This window comes from Tamandua tetradactyla, chromosome 10 (genome assembly GCF_023851605.1).
Source record: "Tamandua tetradactyla isolate mTamTet1 chromosome 10, mTamTet1.pri, whole genome shotgun sequence".
In the NCBI taxonomy this organism is placed as follows: Eukaryota; Metazoa; Chordata; class Mammalia; order Pilosa; family Myrmecophagidae; genus Tamandua; species Tamandua tetradactyla.
The window spans coordinates 61,763,444-61,789,025 of NC_135336.1; the positions used below are offsets into that span (position 1 = coordinate 61,763,444).

At 35.2% G+C, this 25,582-nt stretch overlaps 1 long non-coding RNA gene across 2 annotated transcripts in view; it reads right to left on the minus strand.

Annotated features, from left to right (window-relative positions):
• The window catches only part of LOC143647952 (uncharacterized), a 182,212-nt gene that overhangs the window by 131,683 nt on the left and 24,947 nt on the right, over positions 1-25,582 (minus strand). For both annotated transcript variants that reach the window (XR_013158273.1, XR_013158274.1), the window contains exon 3: positions 5,319-5,435. This is a non-coding gene — a long non-coding RNA (uncharacterized LOC143647952). The remainder of the gene's footprint in view (positions 1-5,318; positions 5,436-25,582) is intronic.

The following is a 25,582-nucleotide window of genomic DNA, read 5'->3' on the forward strand; positions in this document are numbered from 1 at the left end:
AATTCAGACTGTTTTTAATCTTAATCCACATTCTTTATGAATGAACCCATTTTAAACAGGATCTCTTGAATTTTTATTTTAGTTCAGGCATGGACCAACTGAATGAGTGTGGGGCTCAGTCCACATTAATGGGGTCCTTTATAAGTACAAGAAATTCAGATAGAGTCAGGGAAAGTCACAGAGAGAAGCCAGAAGCTGGAAGTCAGTGGGAACCTAAAAAAATAAAAGGAGAGACCATTGCTATGTGTCAGGAAAGCAAAGAAACTCCAAGGAATTAGGGTAAACAAGTTTGGCTGATATCTATATTTTGGACTTCTGGCCTCAAAACAGAAAGCCACTAATTTCCCATTGGTTAGGTCAACCCATTGTGTGGTATTTCATAGCAGCCAGCAAATTAAGACAATAGAAAACTAAGGTCTTATAGTCAATAAATTTGTAGAAATCAATAGAAACATACTGGTAGGGTATTATGTATCTTCAAAGACAAAGAAAAAATACCTTCGGTTTGAAATCTTCTGTGGTAGGCAGATTTTCAAAATGGCTCTCAAAGTTCTTTCCATCTCTGGTTTTCAAGCCATTTTGTAATTTTCCCTCCTTGAATTAGGCCTAGATTTACTGTCTTCCTTCTAAACAATAGACTACAGCAAAGGTGAGTTGATGTCACTTCATGATTATGTTACAATAGACTGTGACTTCCATGTTACCAGCAGACTCTCCCTTGTTAAACTTAATGAGAGAAGATGTCATGTTGGAGAAGCCCATGCTGTGACATACTAATCGTGGCTTTTGGCCAACAGAGAGCAATGAACTGAAGTCCTAGGTCTGACACTTCTGGAGGAACTGATTTCTACCACCAATTATTTAAATGAGCTTAGAATTGGATCCTTCCCCTGTGGGGCCATGAGATGAGTCCCCAGCATGGCCAGCACATTGCTTATTGCCTTGTGGGACAAGCAGAAACAAAAGAATTGGATGAGCTGTGTCCAATTTTTATATCCACAAAAATATGAGATAATAAGTGTGTGTTGCTTTTAGTAGCTAAATTCCATGGCAATTTGTTATTCATCAATAGATAATTGATGCATTTTCCATCATCTTTAATCTAAGTATTATTTTGTTTCTTTGTGAATGCTACCAGGCTTTTATGGATTATGTCATGTTCCCTCAAACATAAGTTTAATTCCTAACTGCCAGTCCTATAGATAAGTACTCATTTGTAAATAAGATCTTTGAAGATATTATTAGTTAAAATGAGGCAACACTGAAACAGGAAGCCCTTTACCTAAAATGACTGAAATCCTTATAAGGGAAGAAATTGAGACTCAGGAGAAAAGAGAAAGAGACAGATGGCCATTTGAGGGAGACAGAGATTAAGATGTAGATTTTCAGTAAGTCACTGCCAGACACTACAGGCTTCAGAGAAAGTATGGCACCTGACTTTTGGACTTCTAGTCTCCAAAACAGTGAGATAATAAACTCCTGCTGCTTAAATGAAGCATTCTATGGTATTTGGTATAGGAGCCCTGGCATGTTTAAAAAGTTTTTGGTACCTAGAGTGGGTGAGCTATAACAAAAAAACGAAAATGTGAAAGTGGCTTTCAAATTGCATAATGGGTAGCGGCTGGAAGAATTTTGAAGTGTTTACTAGCCAAATCCTAAATTGCCTTGAATAGATTGCTAGTAGAAATATGGACATTAAACATAATTCTAATGAGATCTTAGAAGGAAGTAATGCATGTGTTATTAGAAAGTAGGGGAAAGGTGATTGCTTTTATAAAGTGGCAGACAACTTGGCAAAAGTATGTTCCAATGTTGAATGGAAGACAGCAATTTAACTGATGGACATGGATATATTGCTGAAGAGATTTCTAAGCAATATACAGGAGGTGAGCTAAGTTTCTTTTTGCTACTTATAGTACAATGTGAAAGGAAAGAGACAAATTGAGAATGGACTGTTAAACACACACACAAACAAAAAACAGTACTCCATGATTCGGAAAATTCTGAACCTCTCCAGATGAGGTTCTCCCTGAAATGTCCTCCCTGAAATGCTAGGAGATGGGTTCCTTGGGGATGGGGCTCTGTACAAGCTTATGGCAGAAGAACAATGCTAAAGAAATTAGATGCCATTAATGAATAAAACTAACCATCTCAGAGGAAGTCAGAAATGGTGATGCAATTGTCAAGCAAAGATCTGTGGAAAATCAGTTTTTCTGATGGCTTGAACCCTTGTGAACACTATAGAAGACTGACAAGGTTATTGAACATTTTGTATCAGCAGAAGCATTGCCAGCCAGGATTAGTTTCCACCCATGTTCAGGGAGATCATGGCCACCACCTAGGCCCTTGGGAAAGGCGGGGGTTTGCTGTCATAGCCAGCTCAGAGGACAAAACATCAAGACACAGATTTCTCTTAGCTTTGACATCTAATGAAACTTACCTGCTGGGTTTTGGACTTTGCCTGGGACATATGACCACTTTTATCCTTCCAACTTCTCCTTTCTGGAATGGGAATGTCTACCCTAGACCTATCCCAACATTATATTTTGGGAGCAAATAACTTATTTTCTGGAATTTACTGGTTCACAGATGGAGAGTAATTTTGTCCCAGGATGGACCACATCTGTGACAAATCTAGATGCAATAGTGGAGTTGGAGTTGTTACTGAAATGGCTTAAGGCTTTTGGAATGTTGGGATGGGTGAATGTATTTTGCAATGGGAAGAACATGTCTTGGGATTCAGAGCTTGGACTATTATAGATTGAGTCATTTCTTCCACAAAAGTATGTTCAAGTCTTAATCCCTTGTCCTATGGATGTGAACTCATTTGTAAATAGGATCTTTGAAGTTCTGGATTTTAATACCTCCAACTGATTGATTGAGGAAATCTCCTTTGTCTATTGTAGATGTAATCAATTGATTGCAGATGCAATCAACCAGTTGTAGATACAAATTCCATCTACAGAATAACTTCGTAATAACATGTAGGCCAGTGATTAACAAACAACTGGATACCTAGTCAATTTGATACATGAAATAAACTTTCACAAGGCTATTTATTCATATTATTATTATAGCCCTTATCATATTATATTGTTTCCAGAATATTCAGCAAATTGAATTCCCTGGTTAAAGATCAATATTTCAACAGCAAACCCTTAAATCTATCAGAAGTTTGATTTAAAATCTTGCACTTAGGGTTCTATTCACCTCCATTCACACAGATTTGTCTAATTTCTTTGTTTAATGGTTTCACAATAAAAACCTACAATGTAATATTTATTTTCATATATTCATAATTATCAATTATATAATCAAAATAAGTTTGACATAGTTGTCACTATGCTTGACCGGTTGACTTCTGGTTTTGTGATGTTTTGGGAGGCAAGCTTTTCCTCAAATTTCCTAATTAACTTTATTAATCTATGCCATTATGCCTGGGAATGTCTGAAGCCACAGGGTGAAAACACCTATAAAAATGTTTTGAAAATAGTGCCCATGAAGATTTCCACTTCACACATTTTTAAAACATCGCTATGCTGGCTTCATTTAGCTGATTGTGTCCTTTAAATCACAATTTAAAAAATGCTGTTCCTGTATGTAACAATTTGCAATTAATTTTTCTCCATGACAGAACTGAAGCCTAAAACTACTCCCTTTGGCTCCCTTTATTCATTACTTAATGCTTCTGTCAGTGATGGGTAGACAGAGTTGAAATTTTTCTAAGCTAACCCAACCTGACTCAGCAGGGCCTGGGGATTCTAGCCATAAGGGATAAAAGGGATCAGACAGGACTCTCTGTATGCCTATAGGCAAACACTTTTTTGAATATCTTTACTTAACTGACTTTGTCTGGTACAGTTAAACATTGAAATCCATTTCCATGTAAAATAATAGACTAGCAAGCAGAGAGCAGAAACTCTGAGAGTTTCTTACTTCATTTTAAATAAATAATATGGACTAGAAAAAAGTGAGACCTATTTATGCGGGGCCAGTTGTGAGTAACAGTTTGTGTTTTTTGAAAGGAATGGGGGAGAAACAAGATCTTGGGGATAATGCTTTATTTATTTCCCTAATGTTATACGAATCCATCAATAAATCTGACTATTGTATATTCAGAACAACGTAGGTGATGGGAGGTTACCACATGGATGTAGAAAATTTGCCAAACCACACTACATATTTGCTGCTTCAGAACATAGATTCATTATTTTTCACTTTTGATTGCCTTCATCTTCAATTTAAGTTTTCTGCTACAGGTGGCGGCAGAGTCCCATGGGTCCAGGATAGTGGGCATGCTGATCTGAGACCAAAATGTATCAATCCAGCTCAGACTTTATTTTTTAAACACATTTTAGTTTAATTTAATTTTACTTTTAATCTAGTTTGCTTAATTATGGAAATAATGCATAATGGTGAAAAGTAGATGTTGTTTCACTGTGGCACTAGCAGACCAACAGACATAAGAACATCCCTAGATGCAATAACCTTAAACAATTTCTTATGTATCATTCCAGTCAATTTCTATGAGCATAACAGAGTGTTTCAAAAAATAAATGAGATTTCATTATGTACCTGTGGTGTAGCTTCTTAAAATTAACAATATGTCTTTCAATATTCTTTATTTTATTTATTGGCTACTTATTATTCCATAGTATGATTTTTCATTAATGCATTTGCCAATCTCTTATCTTTTTGCTTTCTTTCAATTTTCCTTTCTTCCTATACATTTTGCTTTTTCTTTTATATTTTATGATTTAAGAGACTGTGCAGTGAATATCACTGCACATTTGTATACGTGTGAATCTATAGGTTGAACATATTCCCCAAAGTGGAATTGCTAATTTGAATGGTTTGTGCTTTTAAAATTTTCATAGGAGGTACAGGGTTTGGACAAATTTCAATGTTCACCAAGAGTTTCTTTTTTTTTTTTTTTTCCCTAAGCATGGTAAAAACATTAATTATGAATCTTAGCTGACATGATAAATTAGAAAGCTGTTGCTTTGTGGGTCCAGAGTTTATAAATTTAAGAAATTTTGAAATATGTAAATGGAAAAGAACTAATCCAAGTGAAAATAATTACAATAAAAAAAGAGAAATGGAAAATATATCTCATAGGTGTTTTATTTTGCATTTCTTAATATGTGAAGTTGAGCCTAATTTCCTATGTCAATTGTCTATTTTTTTCAATTGGAAGCTTCGATTTATAGAAGTTATGCCTTTACTATGGCAACAAACACATCTCAGTGTTTTCCAATAAAAATGCATTCATTTCTTGCTCTTAGATATGTGGGTCCACACGGCTTTGTGGGACTCACCTTCATGTGTCTTCTCATTTGGGAACCCAGTTGCAGGCATAGCCACTGTCTGGAAATTTCTGTTCTCATGGTTGGGGAGCAGAGCAAGAAAGCTCCTATCAGTTCACACAAACATACCTGAAGCAAAGAGAAGTACAAAGACCGATTTCAATAGGATGTTGAAGCCAGGCAAGAACAGAGAGGAAAAAATATTATGAATTACTAATTCAATCTAACAGCAAGTTCTGTTTTTTTAACCTAACTTTATATTTTTGCTTATTAACATAAAAAAGCTTTTGCACCGTTTTGCATCTGTCAAGGTTATGAAAAGCCAATAAATGATAGATTGATAAGTAAAGCAAATTCTTACAAAATGCATATTCTGACTAGAATTTGTCTGAAATTATATATTTTTTTAAAAAAGAATTCATTTAAAAACTGATAACTTCTCTTTGCTTTATATAATGTGAATGGAATAAGCGGAAAGAGAATATAATCTTTTTTGTTAAAATAATTTAATAAGTTTTAGAAAATCCTTCTCTAAATGTTTAGCTTTGTTTCTTTCTATATCTTTTTTTTTATTTGCATATGTTTACGGTCGTTTAATATAATTTCTGAACAGGTCATAAAGTTCATGCACCTAAATCACTCCATTGGATTCATTTATGACAAATCTCTTCTTGATATTTTTATTTTCCAGAGAACAATATGTTTCCTTCTTCTTTCAACTACAGATGCCCATTTGTGAATGCACAAATACATACAAGCAAACTGATAGCTATATAGTCATATCCATGTTTTTAAGCATGCATTTAACATTCTGGAGTTGGGATACTGCAGATGACTTAAGTCACTTAAAGGGTAGTCAATGATGCCTGACAAAGCCATTAACTTCAATGTGTTTTCTCTCAGGATGATTGAAAAGAAGTTTAAATCATGGTCTCATCCAGAAAGGGATTGTAATTTAGAAATAAGTACATACACATGAAATAATTAATAATACAGAATATAAAATAACACATTCATATGTGATGTTGATGGAATATAATAATGGTATGCCATAGAGTCGTCAATGATAGCTTTGCTGGAGAAAACGGTCCTATTGTCAGGATGATTGAGATTCAGGTAGAAACTAAATGGAAAAGGAATAAATATTACAGCATAAGCAAAGGCAAAAGGGAAAGAATCAAACTTTCAAGGAGAAGATACAATATCCAGACCATCCTGGTGGATGAGGACTATAAGTGTATATTAAGAAGCAATGGTGCAGGCGGGCCGCGGTGGCTCAGCGGGCAAAGTGCTTGCCTGCTATGCCGGAGGACCTCGGTTCGATTCCCGGCCCCAGCCCATGTACCAAAAACGGAGAAACAGAATACAATAAAAAACAAGAAAATGTTTAAAAAAAGATGTTTCCCTTTCTTCCTTCCTTCCTTCCTTCTATCCTTCCTTCCTTCTCTCTGTCTTTCCTTTAAAAAAAAAAAAAAAGAAGCAATGGTGCTTAATATACACAGAATTAGGAGTATCCTCAAATGGAAACTGTATATATTAGAGCAGATTAGATTTGTTTTGTAAATAAAGCTTTACTAAAGCATGGTCATGTTTGTCTGTGGTAGTTTTAGGGCTATAAAGAGCAGAGTTGAGTAGATGTCATAGATACCATATAGTCTGCAAGCTTGAAATATTTACCATATAGCCTTTCAAGTAAAAGTTTGCTAAAGCCTGCAATGGAGTATAAAATGACAATCACCTAGAATTTTTTTTTTTTTTTTTTTTTTACATGGGCAGGCACCGGGAATCGAACCCAGTCACCTAGAATTTTTAGAAGATTTTTTGTCTATTCTCTTTTATGCCTTGTATCTTATTCTTTTATAAAATATTTCTCTATGGGATTTTTTACTTCACATTTTAGTACTAATCTTAATAATGTACTTTGAGTTCTTTCTAAAAATTAAGAATAAATATGTCAAGAACAAATTTCATATTCAAGTAATTTTAAATAAAACTTGGGCTTCTCTATATTTGTCTAATTTACCATAATAATCAATTCATTTATTCTTCTATGATTCTTTTTACCTGTTTACTAAAATTTCTCACATAATTATAAAATATGCTGGTGTTTTAGCAATATTTAGTTGTAATATTTAGGGTTGTCTTTGAGTTCTTTGAAAATTCTTGATATAAACTGTAGAAAATACAATTTTTTTGTGCATTTTATCTTCAGTAAGCATGACATACTAATCCAATATCAAACTAATCAGCAATTAATTTATTCTTCTATAAGCTCTGTTACTTTTTCCTCTTGACATATAAAATTATTTCATAGGGCTTTTCTTTTTCATTACTTTATTTTTGAATAATAAATTTTAAAAAAAGCTCAACTACGTTAGCAATCCCTTCCATGTGCAATCCACCCAGAACTCTGATTTACAAACTGTAAGCTAATCAATGAGTGTTGTTTAAATCACTACATTTGCGGAAATTTATTACACAGCATTAGACAACTAACACAAGCCTTCAATTTTGACATACGTTCTGTAAAATAATTGTCCCAAACATGGATAAATGTTTTTTCGGTGATTGTAATTAATTCTGAAGAGTGCAGACAGGTATTTGCAAAAGCTTTAAAATATTTTAAATGCTCTTTCACCTTAAATATAGGAAAATAATCTGAGACAATTCACTGCAATCATTCCCTAAATATATAAATATTTTTTATGAGTTTTAATGAAATTAGTTTGAAAGGGAATATTGTACTCTATTGAAAATATGCACATAAATTTAGCCAAATAAAGCCAAAACAAAACACCCCACTCTATTTCTATTTATTTAGAAACACAAGGCTTCATTTAGCATAAAGCCTGTTTAGTGATTTGTCTTTATGGATATGAGTGGCATACCTTCACAGAAAACCACTCTAAAAAACCCCTTGTAATTATTTATTTATTTTTTATCCATATGATTTTTTACTCATTTGCCCTTACCTTGGATAATAAGAGCATCAGACACAAGGTTTTCACAATCACACAGTCACACGTAAAAGTTATAACGTTATACAATCATCTTCAAGAATCAAAGCTACTGGACCATAGCTCAATAGTTTCAGGTACTTCCCTCATATATTCCATTGTTTTCCCTTTATTTTCTTTTATGTGTCAGATTTCAGATGTCCAGCCCTCTAGTTCCCTAATCCTGTCTTCTGCCTCTTCAAATCTATTGTAATTTTTCATGTTTTTTTAATCTCTTCTATTTTGCCTTTCAGTTCCATAAGTTTGTGATTTATTTTTCAAACTTTCATGTTCTTCTTTTTGTTCACCCAATGTCTTCTTCACATTCTCTATCAACTCACTGATTTCATTTTTTAATTTTTTGATTTGATTTTTGGTGAAATTTTACATGTCTGTTTGAACATCCTGAGTTAGTTGTTTAAACTCCTGTATCTCATTTGAAGTGTTGGTTTGTTCCTTTGACTAGACCATATCTTCAATTTTCCTAAGTATGACTCATTATTTTTTACTGGCATCTAGACATTTGATTTCCTTAATTAGTTTATTCTGGATGCTGTTTTCACCCTTTTACCTAGGGTTTTCTTGCAGGATAGCTTTGTCCTTTGTTCTCTATCTGTTTTTTGGCATTCAGTTCACCTTATTCTAGAGCTCTAGCATAGGTTCTGTTTAACTGATTACAAATTTTCAGTTCTTGTTTTTGTTTCTTGCCCTACCTACATGGAGTCTTTTTTTTTTTTGAGGAGGGTCTCCTCAAATATTATAGATGCCAGTCAGATTCTCCAAGAATAGGCATGTCCATAATTAGGAGGAAAGAGTAACCAGCATCAGTTTTTTTCTGAAAGTGAGTTCCAGTAGGTTGTCAGGCTTTTCCTATGAAGCTTCTAGACTCTCTGCTTTTCCTATCCTGCCCAGCATGTGGCACTTATCTGCCCATGGTTTCCCACCAGCTCGAAGTGATGCCTTTAATTTCAGCAAACCTCCCTGCCCTGGGCATGGTAGAGACAGAGGTGAGGTAGTAGGTAGGCTTTTTTTTTTTGGCTTAGCAACAGGAATTTATTGGCTCATAGTTTCAGAGGCTAGAAGCTTGCTTTGTTCAGGGTTCAGTATCTTCTGATTGGCTGGCAGTCCTTAGAACTCCTTGGTTTTTCCTTCACATGGAAATGCCTTTGACAGCATCTTCTCCTCTTCAGATTCCATTAACTTCCAACTTCGGTCTGTTTTCCATAGCTTCTCTTCTGGGTCCAATTTCCATTGCTTAGAAGGACTTCAGCAATGTTAGATTTAGGATCACCCTCATTCAATTTGGGCACTCCTTAACTAATAATATTTTCAAAGGTCCTATTTACAAATGGGTTCACACACACAGGACCAGTCATTTGACCAGAACATCCTTTTGTAGGGAATATAAATCAATCCCCAACATTCCCAGTTTTTATTGTATTTGGGTATCTACCTAGGATTGAAAGTAAAGATTCATATGGTAAGTTTGTATTTAACATTTTAAAGACTACCATACTACTTTCCATGGTGGTTGCACCCATTTTTTTATCCTCACTAATGATGCAAGAGGGTTCCAATTTCTCTGCAGCCTCTTCAAAACTTGGTATTTTCAATTTTTTAAATAATATCTATTCATGTGAGAATGAGGTGCTATCTCAGTATGTTTTGATTTGCATTTGCTATTAGCTAATGATGTTGAGCATCTTTTCATGTGTTTATTAGCCATTTGTATACCCTCTTTGGAAAAAATGTCTATTCAAGCCCTTTGCCCCTTTTTAAATTGAGTTGTTTGTCTTTTTGTTGTTGAATTGTGAGAACCTTTTATTTATTTATTTTTTGGCATGAGTAGGCTCCGGAAATCAAACCTGGGTCTCTGGCACAGCAGGTGAGAATTCTGCCACTGTACCACCGTTGCACTGCCCAATAGTCCTTTATTTTTTATGGATACTAACCCTTATAAGATACATGGTTTCTAAATATCTTCTCCCATTCTGTAAGTTGTCTTTTCATTTTCTTGATAATGCCCTTTGATGAACAAAAGATTTTTTTAGTTTGAAGAAGTTCAATTTATCTATTTGTTCATGCTTTTGGTGTCATATCTAAGAATCCATTGCCCAATTCAAGGCCAGGAAGATTTGTCTCTATGTTATCTTCTAAGAATTGTATGGTTTTAGCTCATATATTTCAGTCTTGATCAAGTTTGAGCTAACATTTGGATGTGGTATGAGGTAGGGGTTCAATTTCTTTCTTTCGTATCTGAATATCCAGTTTTTCCAACCCCATTTGTTTTTGTAAAACATTTTTCTTGTTATATATAACATATATACAAAGAAAATAAAGAAAAAGTAATGATTATCAAAGTACTCTTTAACAAGCAGTTATAGAACAGATTTCAGAGCTTGTTGTGTGTCACCATTCCACTATTACATATTTTTCCTCCTAGCTGTTCCAAAACACTGGAGGCCAGAAGAATTATTATATTTTCTTTTTTGTGAACAATAATATATATATATACATATAAACTCAATAAATTTCAAAGGGCAGCACAATAATTAGTTGTAGGACAGATTTCAGAGTTTGCTTACAATTCCACAATTTTAGGTTTTTACTTCTAGCTGCTGTAAGATACTGGGGACTAAAAGAAATATATTATTTCAGCAATCATATTCGTTAGTTAAACCCTACTTTCTCTGTATAACTCCACCATCACTTTTGATCTGTCTCCAACTTTTTAGTGGTATTTGGACTATACTCATTTTAACTTTTTCATGTTGGAAGGGAATGCCAATAATACGAGATAAGGAGACAGAACTAGTTGATGTTCTGGAGAGGCTGATCCCTCTGTACGCCAGGACTTATCTAGTCCAGGGACCCATCTGGAGTTGTAGGTTTCTGGAAAGTTACCCTAATGCATGGAACCTTTGAAGAATCTTATGTAACACCCTAGTTGTTCTTTAGGTTTGGCTGGAGTGGCTTTGGTTGGGGGTTGGCAAGTTATGGTAGGGAACAATGTCCAACTGAAGCTTGTGTAAGAGTGACATCCAGAGTAACTTCTTTACTCTATTTGAATTATCTCAGCCACTGATACTTTATTTGTTGCACCCTCCCCCCCAACCCTTTTGGTCAGAATCACATAGCTGATCCCATGGTGTCATTTCCCATGCTGCCAGGGAGACTTTTAGCCCTGGATGTCATGTCCCATGTAAGGAGCAACAAAAGAGGTCCTCTGGAAGTAACTCTTTAGAAAGGGACCACATCTGAGCAACAAAAGAGGTCCTCTGGAAGTAACTCTTATGCATATCTATAGGTAGGCTAAGCTTTTCCACTACATAAATAAGCTTCACAAGAGCAAGAATTAAGACCACCGGCTTGGCCTATTGATTTGGGTGCCCTTAATGATTGACACAGTATCAGGGGTTTCCCTGGTGGTAAATTTTAATAGTTCCATTTTTTTTTCCCATCCCTCAAGAAACTTTGACAATACGTTTTGATTACCTGCTTAATATACTCTGGGATATATCCAGGTATTAGTTAACTTTACAGGATTAAAGGCCCTCATTCTCATTCTAGGCTGTGTTTGGATTGTTTAGATGATCTATCCAGACAGATTGAGTTAGATTTTATACTAGAGAAAAGTTAAGTTCTCGACAAAATAAACCTTTCTTCTTTTGATCTCAAAGTGTAGATGAGTCTCTAAAATATAGACAATGTCTTCCTTCATTCCTTTACTCCCCTGTATTCTGAATTGCCTTAATCTAGACCTGATTGGCTTCATTCTTATCTCTAAATACAGGTTATACATATATAAAACAGCCTCTCAAAGTCCAGAAATAATAATTACCACTCTGGACTAAATGTGACTGGTATAGCAGCTTAAAATCTAGGCCCCTGTTTTCTTATATGTATTTTCTAAGTGAAACCATACAATAATTGTTCTTTTGTTTCTGGCTTATTTTGCCTCACCAAATGTCCCACAGGTTCATTCACAATGTTGTTTGCCTCACAACTTAGTACTTTTTTGTAGCAGCACAATACTCAATCAAATATACACACCATCATTTGCCAATCTCAATCAGTGCATACTTCAGCCACCTCCATTCATTGGGCATCATGCGTAATGTCCAAAGTCAACAGTCCATCAGCATTCTCAATTTTAGATCATTGCATTGTTTCCAAAAGAAATATAGCCAACACACACACCTTCACCAACTAGAAAATCTAAACCTCGCATTAAGCCATGTCCCTCTCTCCATTATTTACCCCTGGTGTTGCTGTGGTACTGTTGATGTTTTTCTGTTAAACAGAGCCCATAGCGTGCCATAGGATTTTCCCCCCATACCCTAAACTTATGCACTCTGTACATGATCCATACCTTTGAAGTTGTTTGTACAAGAACTTATTTATTTTTGTAGTGTTAATCAGTGGGTCACATGGAGTCTATATAACCCCTTTCAATCATGCTCACATTCAATATGATAATATTACTTATAGACCCACTAAAGAACTGCCTTCACTTCTGTCTATTCCCTTACATTTGAGTTCAACTTGTTAGCTAACTATTCACCCATCTCTAGCTTCTGTGTATCTCTAGGTCCCCTATTTTCTGTATTATAAGCCTCTGATTTTACCTTTACTGTAGTCATAAAGGTGGAATCATACACTACCTATTCTTTTGTGTCTGGCTTATTTCACTCAGTGTTATGTCTTCAAGGCTCATCATAAGCTTCAGGACATCATTTCATCTTGGTGCTGCATAATATTCCATCTTTTATATATACTACAGTTTGTTAAACCCTCTCGTCTATTGTCAGTCACTTGGATGATTTCCACCTTTTTGCAATTGTGAATAATATTACTATGAATATCAGTGTGAAAATGCATTTTTGTGTCGCTGCTTTCAGCTCTTTTGAGTATATACAGTGCAGTGGTTCTGCCGGGTCATAGGGAAACTTGATATTTGAGTTCCTAAGGAACTGCCAAACTGTCTTCCAGAATGGCTGTACCATTATAAATTCCCACTAGCAATGCATAAGTGTCCTAATATCTCCACATCCTTTCCAACATTTGTAGTTTTCTTTTTGATTAATAGCAGTCAAGGTGTGTGGCAGTATCTCATTGTAGTCTTGATCTGCGTGTCCCTTATAGCTAATGAAAATGAGCATCTGTTCATGTGCTTGTGAACCATCTGTATTTGTTCTTCAAAAAAAATTCTTATTCATATCTTGTCTCATTCCCAATTTCAGAGGGAAAGCTTTCAATCCTGCTCCATTGAGTAGGATGCTGGTTATTGGTTTTTCATATATGCCCTTTATTGAGGAAGATACCTTTGATTCCTACCTATTGCTTTTATCAGAAAAGAATAGTGAATTTTGTCAAATGCTTTTTCAACATCAATTGAGATGATCATGTGATTTTTCCCTTTTGATTTGTTAATGGGCTATACTACACTAATTGATTTTCTTGTCTTGAACAATCCTTGAATTCCTGGTATAAGCCCACACTTCGTTGCAGTAGTAGGTAGGCTTTGATTGCTTCTGTTTTCTATCCGCTGGGGCCTGAATTCCTTGAAGGAAGGATTTTAGTTGAGCTGGGCCACTCCACTTTTCTTGGAGAAGAAATACCTGTTAGGGGATTAACCCCTTTCACCTGACTAGTTAATTTGTCTCTCAGACAAGCTTTAGTACTACCCTTGCTGAGGCAGTGTCAGAGCCTGAGAGTGCTTGCAGTTCTATCTAAAGAATGGTTAAGAAGTAAAATAAAGCAAAGAAGTATTTTCTGAGCTGGCACCCTGCTCCTTGTTCCTCGGGTTTGTCAATCAATAGTTTGATTTGGTACTCTTATGTATCTCAAGGTTCTAGGTGCCCCCTTTTCCAGTATTTTGTGTTGTCCAACTCAAAAAGCTTTTTTTTTTTTTAACTGTCCAGCAGCCCTACCCCCCATTGCCAGGGCAAAAGCTCCTAGTTCTTTTAGTGCTTAGTGCCAGGAGCCTTTTACAGTAGTCAGAATTTGTTGATTATTTCTGCAATTGGAGCTTGGTTGAGCTAAACCCTTACTACTAACAAAGTCTGTTTCTTTCCCCCTCTGGGAACCAGTCTGCTTTTCCTGTAGGGGAGGGTCAATGGCCTCCATGGCTTAGGGAACTTGAAGTTCTGTGTGGGATCTTAGTCATTCCACCTGGTCCAGGCTGGTGTATGCTATGTGTTCCATCACTGATGCTTGCCAGCAGTTGTTCTTCAGGTTTCTGGCTATTTACTAGCTGCTTTGGAGGTCAAACTAAATTCCACACCTCACTATGCCACAATCTTGCCCTTCTTCAACCCCTTGCATTTTAATGAGAGGTTATAAGTGGATTCACTTTTCCCTTAAAGTCTATAGTAAAAAGTTTAAATACTTTATTTTCCCAGTGTAAAAGCTAGTGTGAAGTCTCACAATATAATATGTGCTAGGCTCCTGAATAGTAGATATCATTAAATTCATTGGCTCTAGCAGTGGGAATTTACTAGCTTACAAGCTTAAGTTTTGAGGCTCAGAAAAATGTCCAAATCAAGGCATCATCAAGGTGATGCTTTCAGCCCAAAGACGGGATGCTAGTGATCCTGGTCTCCTTAGTTTCATGGCAAGGCAAATGGTGGTGCTTGCTGGTGTCTCCCTTTTCTTCTGGGTTTCATTGATTTTAGCTTCTTGCTTCCATGACTTTACCTCACTGTATTCATATTATTTATAAAGGACTTCAGGAAGAAGATTAAGACCCACGCTGGACCATGACTTTACTGAAGTAACCTCATGAAAACTTACTTACAATAGAATTACATCTATAGGAAGGTATTAGTTTTAAAAACGTGATTTCTGGTGTACATACAGTTCCAAACCAGCACAATATAATTAAGTTGTTATTGTATGCAGAAAACAATTTACTTATCAATTACTACTTTTGGCAAGCACAAAATGCATGCCTTTTTTAAAAAGAGACAAATTGCAATGTCTTTGGATTTTGGTTTTCTCTTTTTCAATTTTTCAATTAAGATAATAAAATAATGTCTACTAAATAGTTTGATACTATGCATTATTGCATTTGAAAATATTTGCTGAATGTTACTGGCAACTTCTCATTGAGAAGAATAATTGACTGAGCCATTATTAAAAATTCTCAAAAAATTGAAATGCATTAGTAAGGAATGTTTTCTTTTACTTCCAGTTATTGCTGTCTATTTTGTTAGTAGCAGGAAAAGTTTATGTTTGTGGAGGATGTTCTAACAATATTCATTCACACCATAAGGATTAGGAACTAAAACATCTGTATGGCTTGCCTACTGCTTATTGCACTCTGGCTCCATTAAGTAAGAATCCTTTCCTCTCCTTCTGTCAGCCTATTTAGGAATCCAAAATATAAATTAGAAGTCACCACGTATTGGCAGAAAGGAGCACAGCATATCAGAGAGGCATATTAAAGACAAGGGTGTGTAGTTTAATATCTTGTTCGATCAGTGTGGGCCAAGAGAAAATGGAAGAGTGCTATAAACTATTTTACCTAAAATTGTCTCTTTAAATTAACAGAGCAAAATGATCATACAAATTAAATACAGTTTTGAATACGTAAGTTAGTCATCGAATTACTTTTCTAAGAAAACCTATGCATAGTGTTATATGTTATTTGACTTTCAAATATGTTTTTCTGACTGGTAGAACTGAGCTGGGTCACTATCTTATGTTAGGCTGGATTTCTACCCAAGGCACAGAAAATAAATAGGTTTGAAAATGTTTGGTTGTGAAGGATTTCTTTTGCACTACTTGCATATTTGACATATTTTACAAAAACAAACAAAGCAATAAACAAAAACTCCCAGACTCTTGAGAGGTCTATCAGGTAGGTACATTCATGTGTGCTAAAATATGCTCTCAGGCAAATATCCAAGTCAGCATTAAGAAGAAATTAGAAATAAGAACACATTCTATCTTTTGATAGGCATGTGTTTTTCATCTAGGATGCAGAGTACACAATAATTACTTTACTGGGTATATAATGTATGTTTGGTTTTATTTTTTATTTATGTGAAACTATTACCAGCAATATCTACTTTGGATGTTATATTTTTAAATTTGTACTTGCCAACTTTGTTTTCCATAATGACATTTTTTGTTTACTATATTTCTATAAATCATAAAATGAATCTATAGATAGATAGCAAATATAGTAAGCTCCAAAAATAGCACTTTTGCTATAACAGAGATGGTGACAAAAGTTTTAAAATTCCCTGCCTATGCCTATCCCTTTACCTAGTTATAAAATGGCCTATCCATAGGATTAATTTAAACCTACTGAGACTTATAAAATAACTGAATGTGCAACCAACTTTTTAAAGGTCACAGGGAATTGAAAAGGGGTGGATGGGTAAGATAGTTAAATGCCTTTTTTTTTAAGTTATTAGTTTTTCTATAAAGCCTTAGAGAAACCTTTGGCCCAGAAAGTAGTTGAGTAGGGATTAAGTTCTTGTAGTGAAAAAAGTTTGTTCCCTGAAGGTATTATAAAGATCTCAGCTGTTGGGGGACATACTCCCTGGTTATGATTGGCAGTGAAGTGTCAAAGCTCAAAATCCCAAGTCACTAAATTGCTTGCCTTAATCAGGCAAGGCTTGTCTACCCCCCACTGCTCTGGATCAGTCAAGAGCTGCCTATCTCAGTTTCTTTCATTCTTTTGCCTAGAGAGACATCCCCTCCTTATCGCTGTACCTTCAATTGTACTACTCTTTTGTCCCAAATACAGCCTTTTTTCTCCATCATACTAATTTATAAGACTATTTCCCTTTCACTTATGTAATAGTTACATAGAGAATGAGAAAATAAATGTGAATTTTAATCTATCATTCAAATGAGAATAATTTAACTTTGTGTATCTAGATTTGTCAGTAGGGCATATCCAGATGCATAATAAATTAATTTTGAATAATAATAGCCTGTATATAATAGAATACTATCAAATATAATAATAACAGGGGGGTGGCATGAGGACTCATAACACGTCAAGAAGCTTGAAAGCTATTCAATGGGATATCTTTCTTATTAGAGTTGATTCTTCAGTTGGCCAATGCGTATATTTTTAATTCGGGGTCATCATAGGCAGTATGATTCGCCACCAAAAAAACTTTGGTTATTCTTCCCAAAGATGGCTCAAGACTTGTTCGTCAGATCTAGAACAGTCAAATACCTTGTTCTAAAGGTTTTGCACATGTCATGAGGTTGCTGAATAAGCTAAAATATAGTGTATGCATGAAAAAAAAAACAAAACAAAAAAAGCCATGATCTTTCACCACTGTCCTATAAATCAGTGCACTTTAATGCACACCATCTGGGAATTTTGTTTAATTGAATGTTCTCATTAAGGAGGTCTTGGGGAGGGCCTAAAATTCTCCAGCCTTGTTATGTGCCTAGGTGGTACTGCTGCTGCAGTATGGACCACACACTGAGTGGTAGTATTGTAAATAATTGCAGCAAATAATTCTTCCCTGCCTTTGTATTAAACCCAGCTCAAATCTCATTGCTTTCTGGGGCATTTTATGCATTAAGAATTCTAGTCTGGTTCAAAGCAATCTCTCATCTGAATAGGATGCTTTTCTCCATGGCTCTGTTCTGATTCAGCTTGGGAAATTTGAAGGGATAGGTTGTGGGAGGACCTTGCAGTAAACCTTTTATAGCAACATTCACCAGTCAGAGACAGCATATTGTGGAGCAAAAGGAGGAGAGCAATTCCAAGAGTATAGGGGGTCTAAAGGAAATAGCAAACAAAACAAAAGTTTACTTGACTCATACAGCTATAATAAGACAGGCACATTATACATTTAAGTAGTTGTTGCTAATATCTGTCAATTTCTTTCTATCAGTTATTGTCACTTTGATCCCAAATAGTTACCCTGGTTCTCTCAGTATAGTGGTTCCCCATAAGTAGCTCTGAGTTTTCCAGAATTCCAGGAACATTCGGTAAGTAGTAGTAGAATAGGTAGGTCAGTATTGGTTAGAGTAAGCCCATATTGTTAAATCTTGTATAGACTTTAAACCTGCCATCATGGCACGTTTGTTCATGAGTTCATGGAGCAAGTTCTGAGGTAGAAGGCTAACTACTATCCACAGCACAAATCCTCCAATATTCTTTCTTCTGCAATGGTCTCATTTTGATAAACATTTATGTAGGATACAATTTTCTCATGCTCTGTGCCCATTCTGATATGTCCAACTTCAATCAGCACTCCCACCACTTATTAACTATTTGCCAAATTGCTTCTTCCTTTTAGGTCTTTTGCCACCTGGGTAGACTCTTAGCAGCTAGATGAACATATGGCATTTAGTCTAAGACTCTTCACTCCTCAATATCATTCAGTATGGGTTAGCAGTAGGCCCATCAAATTGTTTGGATCCTTACCCAAAATTAGCACATGCCATCAGTAAATTCAAGATGCTATAAAATTGTCACACCTCCATAAGCTTCTTCCAAGTTCCATTTCTAAAAACTTGTCATACATTTTTAAATGATGGAAGTTGCAAATTGTCCAGCTTTCTTCTGTGTGTAATGTTCTTATTTCTTGCTCTCACTATTAATTTCACCATAATCTTCCATTCCAATTCAAGGCTGTACTGAATTTGTGTTACATTTACTTGCCATTCAGTATTCAGCCACAGGGCAAGAGAAATAGTTTTCTTCTTCACACAGGGACAGTTTCCTCAGTCAAGGATGACACTGTATTTCTTAATGAGATGGACAGCAAGGTGTGCTTCATTGGAACTTTGTAGACTGAGCTATTCTAGGTCTTTCAACAATTCTGCTATATCCTCATAGCAATTAGCAAGAGTTTGTTCTTTCAGATCAATGACCTAACTATGGTTAGGCTGTAAATCAACTGACACTGTAATTCTGCAAACTGAAAAGTCAATGTCTGGGTTCAGTTCTTCAGTGATTTCAGTTCCCAGCAGTGCCCTAGTTTTTCAGCTAAGTCAAAAGAAAATCCTTGAATGGTATTACATGCCTTAGGAGATAATTTAGGAATTTGATTGCCCTTCTTTAGTTTAATTTATCAAATGTTGTCTGAAATGTCCATCTGCTCCATGTCCCAATAATTTTTATTAACCATAGAGAGTTAATCTGGTACCCCAGACCTTTATCCTAACTAGTTGACAGTTGTTTCCTTTGCAGCACTCATTTCTTTTCTGCTCTCTTTCATAAATGTACCAACAATTTTGTTTCCCCATTATGCCAATCAATGTATATACAGGCTGACCCAATTTTATTTCTAGAGATGGACCGTATTTTTCTTCAGTCAATCCACCTGGTCACAGCAGGGTTGAATATATAACATAGTTTGTCCACTTCGGGCTGAATGTGAAGATTATGTTTGGAATACTTGGAAATGATACAGACATATGAAGTTTAGAATTGCTTCATCATTTTTATGCAATGAAAGAACCTGGCGTAAGGAAAGGGGATACACATAGGGTAGGAACAGATAAATGACACCAAGAGGCCTGAGTGAACCATGCATAAAGATTGTTTTGCCACTTTTGCTCTTTCTTATTACAAAATCCACCAAAATATGATATTGTTTAAGGCAGTTGGAGCTGGTATTCTGTTACTTAAAGAGCAAATACTTCTACTACACTTTTATTCAGTATGTATCCCAGGTGACAACCAGTAATAATTCCATCTGCTGGATCATCACTGAATCCTACAAATAGGTAGAAAGTTACCCTGAAATAAGAATGGAAAGTTTACTTCCATTCATTCTATCTTAGCCTACTGAGAAATCCTATATATACACATTTCCTTGGTTTTTTTCTTCTAATCCCTTCACTATGATCACTTTCTGTATTTGTCAGGAATTCCTGTGTTACAAACACAAGAAGCCCTATTAAACCTGTTTAAGCAAAAATAATAATTATCATCCCATTTTCTGAAAGTTTCTACTTATGGAGCTGGTTCCACCTACAGCTAGGTGAGAAGATCAACTTTTGCCCATTAGGACTTTCTCTGTCTCCTCTACGTCACTCCAGTTTTCCTCTTGTTTTATCTTATGCAGGCTTTCTGTTTGAGATAGCTAGATGGTGGCCAGTCCCTCCATATTTGTTTTGAATCACTCCAGTCAGGGAGTTGAATTATGCTGATCTAATAGTCTTGGTACACATGCTCACCGATGGAGCAAAGGATGGGAGAAAAGTTCCACCCAAACCATATACACCGAAACTTAGGAAGCAACAGTTTTCTGAAGGAAATTAAAAGTGTTGATAACTGAGAAAATAGTTTTAAACTTGAATACTGATTTTCACTGTGCTTTAAATTTTATTGTATGCATATGTTTTTTTATTATATTTGAGAACACATACAGTGGGTAGCTATAATGGCTTTCTTCTACTTTTTGCATCTCTTTCACAAATGGCTTTTCCCCTGCATGGAAATTCTACAAGAAATGATGTCCATGTGGGAATTAAACTGGCAGAATAAGTTTTTTGATTAGCTTACTGGCAGGTAGTTAGCCATCTTAAGCCCCAACCTCCTAACCAAATGTATCATCAAATACCATTTTGAGGTGCATGATAGTTGTCAAAATCAAGGTGCCATTTTTAGATTCCACTTGAAACAAAGTTTTATTTTATTTTTTAAATTTTCTTTCATGTTCCCTTATGAAGTATTCTGGGTAGTTTCTTGATCTCATTGATTTCTTTCACTATTCCCTGCAATCACTTCTGTCACAAGTGTGTGCCTTTTGTCATTTTCTTGAGTAGTGCACAAAGCAAACATTAATCAAATATCATGTTATATAATTAAAGTTGTATTTTTATGCATAATTTTAATCCTTATTACTCTATGTTTTGCAGGTAATGAATCTTTTTTGAATTCATATTAGTTAACTACTCTCTGTAACTTCTTTTTATCCATGTTATTTCCATATTATATTACATATGATGCTTCTCTTTCTATGTAGTAAAATCTGTGGTTCAACTTAATTTAGTCAATGAAAACCAATTTATTATTTTATATATTCAGGAATTGGAAAGATAATGTGGACTGCAGGTATAGTATGGATCAGAAATGTAATTTTTCTGCCATTCTTTCAGCTATGACTTCTACTTTGCCTATCAACTTTGACTTCAGGGTGGCTTCCATTGTCGTTATAGCACAGCAGTATCTAGGGTAACATGTGTCTTCATTCATATACCAAGTGATTGTGTTTTTCCTTAAAGTGCAGAATAAAAGTCCTTCGCTCCAGTCTCATCATGGCTTAAATCGCATGACTACTCTTTGACCAACAGTAGTTGCTGGGGAATTAACTTCTGGCTGGATTTTGTAACTATTTTGTTGGAGAGTGAACGGAATTATCATAGTTGGTTTAGAAAATCAGGAAAACCATCCCTGAATCTGTTGGATAGGCTAAGCAATCAGGAAGGAAGAAGGGGAAAATATTGAGTAGGCAATCGATACAGACAAGGTTGGAGAACTATTTTTTTAGTTTTATGTTGCTATAAAACAAATTAACATAGATTTAGTGGCTTAAAACACTCATTTATTACTTCCCATTATCTATAGGTTAGAAGCGTAGGCAGGCATGTCTGAATTCTCTGCTCAGGTTCTCATAGGGCTGATATCAAGATATCTGTAGGCTGTGTTCTGATATGGAGCACAGAATTTTCCCTCAAGCTTTGGCACATTGTTGGTAGAATCCAATTTCTTGGAGTTGTAGAACTGAAGTCCCTGGTTGTAAGCTGGCTACCACTCTCATCTCCTAAAGGCTACTGATATCCCTTGCCACGTGGCCTACTACATCTACAAAGCTACCCACAAAAAAAAAACTACCATGCATCAAATTCCCTCAGGTTTGAAATATTCCTTCAGGAGAAGTCCAGTCCCTTTTAAGGGCTTATTCGATTAGGTCAAGTCCATAAAGGATACTTTCTTTCTCTTTTTTTTTTAAGGTCAACTGTGCCATTTAACATACCATAATCACAGGATTTGCATCCCATCATATTCCAAACCCTGCAACACTCAGGGGGAAGAAATTATAAAGGGCATCATCATGAGGGGTGGAGATGTTGGGTGGCTCCTTAGAGTTCTGCTTACTAAAAATAACTACTAGAAATTAGAAGTGGCAATGCTTAATGATTTAGTGGACATACATGGCTTAAGAGTTCAAATAAGAGAAGCAAGTAGGATGAAATAAGAGAAGCAAGTAGTATGATTCTTTGATTTCTGAACTACATAAATCTTTTTATTACTGTTTCCAAAAGTGAAATTAGATACAAATATAAGTAAAAGGAACTTACAGAGAAAATTATGTATTAAATTTGAACTTTTATCTTTGAGATATTTTTCACAGGCTTCCAAAACTTCACTGCTAATATCGAAAATAAAAAAAAAGAAGACAATCAGCTGTCTGCATCTAAGATTTAGGCCTAACTAACTTCTATGCACTTTATATTCCCATTAATCAGCAGATGATGTGGTAAAGCTCAAATGCAATGCAATCTGGCAAAATTTAAGACACTGTATTGAGTCTAAACGGACACTTTCTTGAAGAGATTCTCCTTCTGTGGAAAACCTAGTGAAAATTATATTCTCCATTTCCTCCAGATATCCCCATTTCATAAGTCTTGATAAACATTGATTTCAGTTGAACACTTAAGATCTTGAACTAATAAGAGTCTAATAATAGAGGCTGTATTTTTTTTTTCACCTTATCGAAAACAATGGTTTATCTCCCAGTTTTCAACCTACCTATAGATTCAAAGAGATTCACAAATACAAAGATTTTTATTACTCTAGATGGAAAATTTACCATTTCTTTTAGTGTTTTCAGATCCCAGCCTTCACTTTTAAGTTTTTGCCTTACTATATGCTTTTTAATATCTGGTCTTCAATGACAGCAGGGATAAAATTCCTCTATGATCTTGAGATGAATCACATGTACTCTCTGACAATATGCTTTCATATCCAGCCCTTCAAGTTGATGGACTTCTTTACAGGCATGTTCTGGATGCATCACTCATTCCCACATGAACAAAATCATTACTAGCATTTGAGGAATTTTATTTGTCCAGACAGTTTTAGTATTTATTAGACGCTGTTAGAAGCATAAACACAAAGAAAGATTTCAATTCAAATTTACTCTAAAATGTTGGCAATTTGCACTTTTAGAACTCATGGGACTTGGTTATTGTCAGAATTTTGAAAGGGGAATTTGAGTAATGTACTCTGGCAGAACTAAAGAGCAAAAGGTTAAGGAGAGATATTATTTCTGGAGTGATCTTTGACAAAGCAACTGGTTAATCTCTGATGATTCTGAACATCCATATTTATTGGAATGGAAAAAGATAAGGTCTTGATTACATGTCAAAAGCCACATATAAATATAGGGTTAGTTGTTGTACTCCATTTATTTGAAGACCTTTGACATTCAGGTGGCATTGCTCATTCATTTAGTTCAAAATCAGGCAGCAAAGCGCACTCACTTTCACTGGACTAAAAAATAGTGGGCTGGCTTGGTTTTTCTTACACTGCACTTTTACAAAGAAAAACTAGAAAGTTTTTTTTTTTTAATGATTTAATTCACATTTAACTTCTTGAATGATTAAAATTCTTGATAGGTAATATGTTAGCTTGAGTTCCCACCTCCTTATACAGTTTTGTAGATTATGGAGTCTTTTTAGTTAATGATAGTTTAGTAAATAAGATTTGATGGTGGCCAAGTCATCAATTTCCTTATAAGACTTTCACACTTAATTTTCCTGTTTTTTTTTTTTTTTCTCATTTGCATCAATTTACCTACTAGGCTACCCATACAGTAAAGTTGATCAGAAAATGAGAGATACTGGCCAACTTGATTTGTCTTTTTGAACATGAATTTTCTATCTGTAAAAATGTTTTGTGAATTTATCAATTCATAGTTTCCTGGTTCAACTATTTAAATGTTTGAATCACTTTAAAACTGTAAGGAATCAGAATGGGAATATAAAGTTAAAGCTATATGTAAATATGATGTTAAAGCATTTTCTTTAAACCACAGAAAATAGACCAGTCAAATTTTCATTTTAGAATATTTACATCATATTATATAGGTACCCAAAACCAGTCACAATTTTCAGTTTTAAAATTTTGCTCAATGTATAACTGTTAAAGTAAGCAAAGAAAATATAATGGTTCAGAAGGATAACATCTTAGATTCCATTATTTGATAGCAGAGCTTGAGAAAAATATACTTATTTGCATGGTTTTAAAAGAGGGGTGTGAGAAGCAGGAGGGGCAGGGGAAACTCTAAACCAGAGTTTACTAAATGATACTAATGATGTGGCCCCTTCCTTCATCTTCAGAGAGCATCTCTCCAATCTCTTCTTCCATCATCACGTTGCTTTCTTCTCTGACTCTTATGCCTCTTACATTTGTGATTAAATCAAGCACACCGGGATAATCCCCATTTAATGAACCTTAATCACAATTGCAAAACACTTTTTTTCCATATAAAATAATCTTTGCAGACTCTGGGATTAGGCTGCTCACATATTTGGTGGTGGGGGGTGGGCATTATTCAGCCTACCATATTATACAACACCAACATGCTCTAACAGAAACGTCATGAGAGCACTGAGATCTCTGGGTTTAGGGGAGAGTCAATTCTTTTTTTATTTCCAAAAGTCTTTGAATGGTCTTGGAATTTGTTTTTATCCAGGATATGGTTACACTAGCAAATAGCCATAGGTACTTTTGGGGGCCTGGGAGAATTCCTTTCCCACTTGGTGTGTATTTCAAAGCCCTTTTTCATGGAATTCCTACTTTTCCTTTAGAAAAATAAGCTCTGGGACTGAGAATTCACTCAGTGCTTGAAACTGAATATTTGTAAATTTTCATTGTAGCTTACCTCAGTTCTCTGATCCATTTTTTAAAACATATTTTTATTGTGAAAACTTAACATGCAAACATAAAAACATTCTTGACATACAAATATTCCATTCATGATGTACAATCAGTGGCTCACAATATCATCATATAGCTGTCTATTCATCACCATGAGCATTTTTTTGAACATTTGCATCACTCCAGCAAAAGAAATAAAAGAAGAAAAAGAAAAAATCCATACATACCATACACCTTAAGCCTCCCTCTCATTGACCATTAGCATTTCAATTTACTCAATGTATTTAATTATTTACTTATTATTATTATTATTATTATTATTTGGCATGGGCAGGCACTGGGAATTGAACCCGGTTCTCTGGCATCCAGGTGAGAACTCCTGCCCTACTCAATTTATT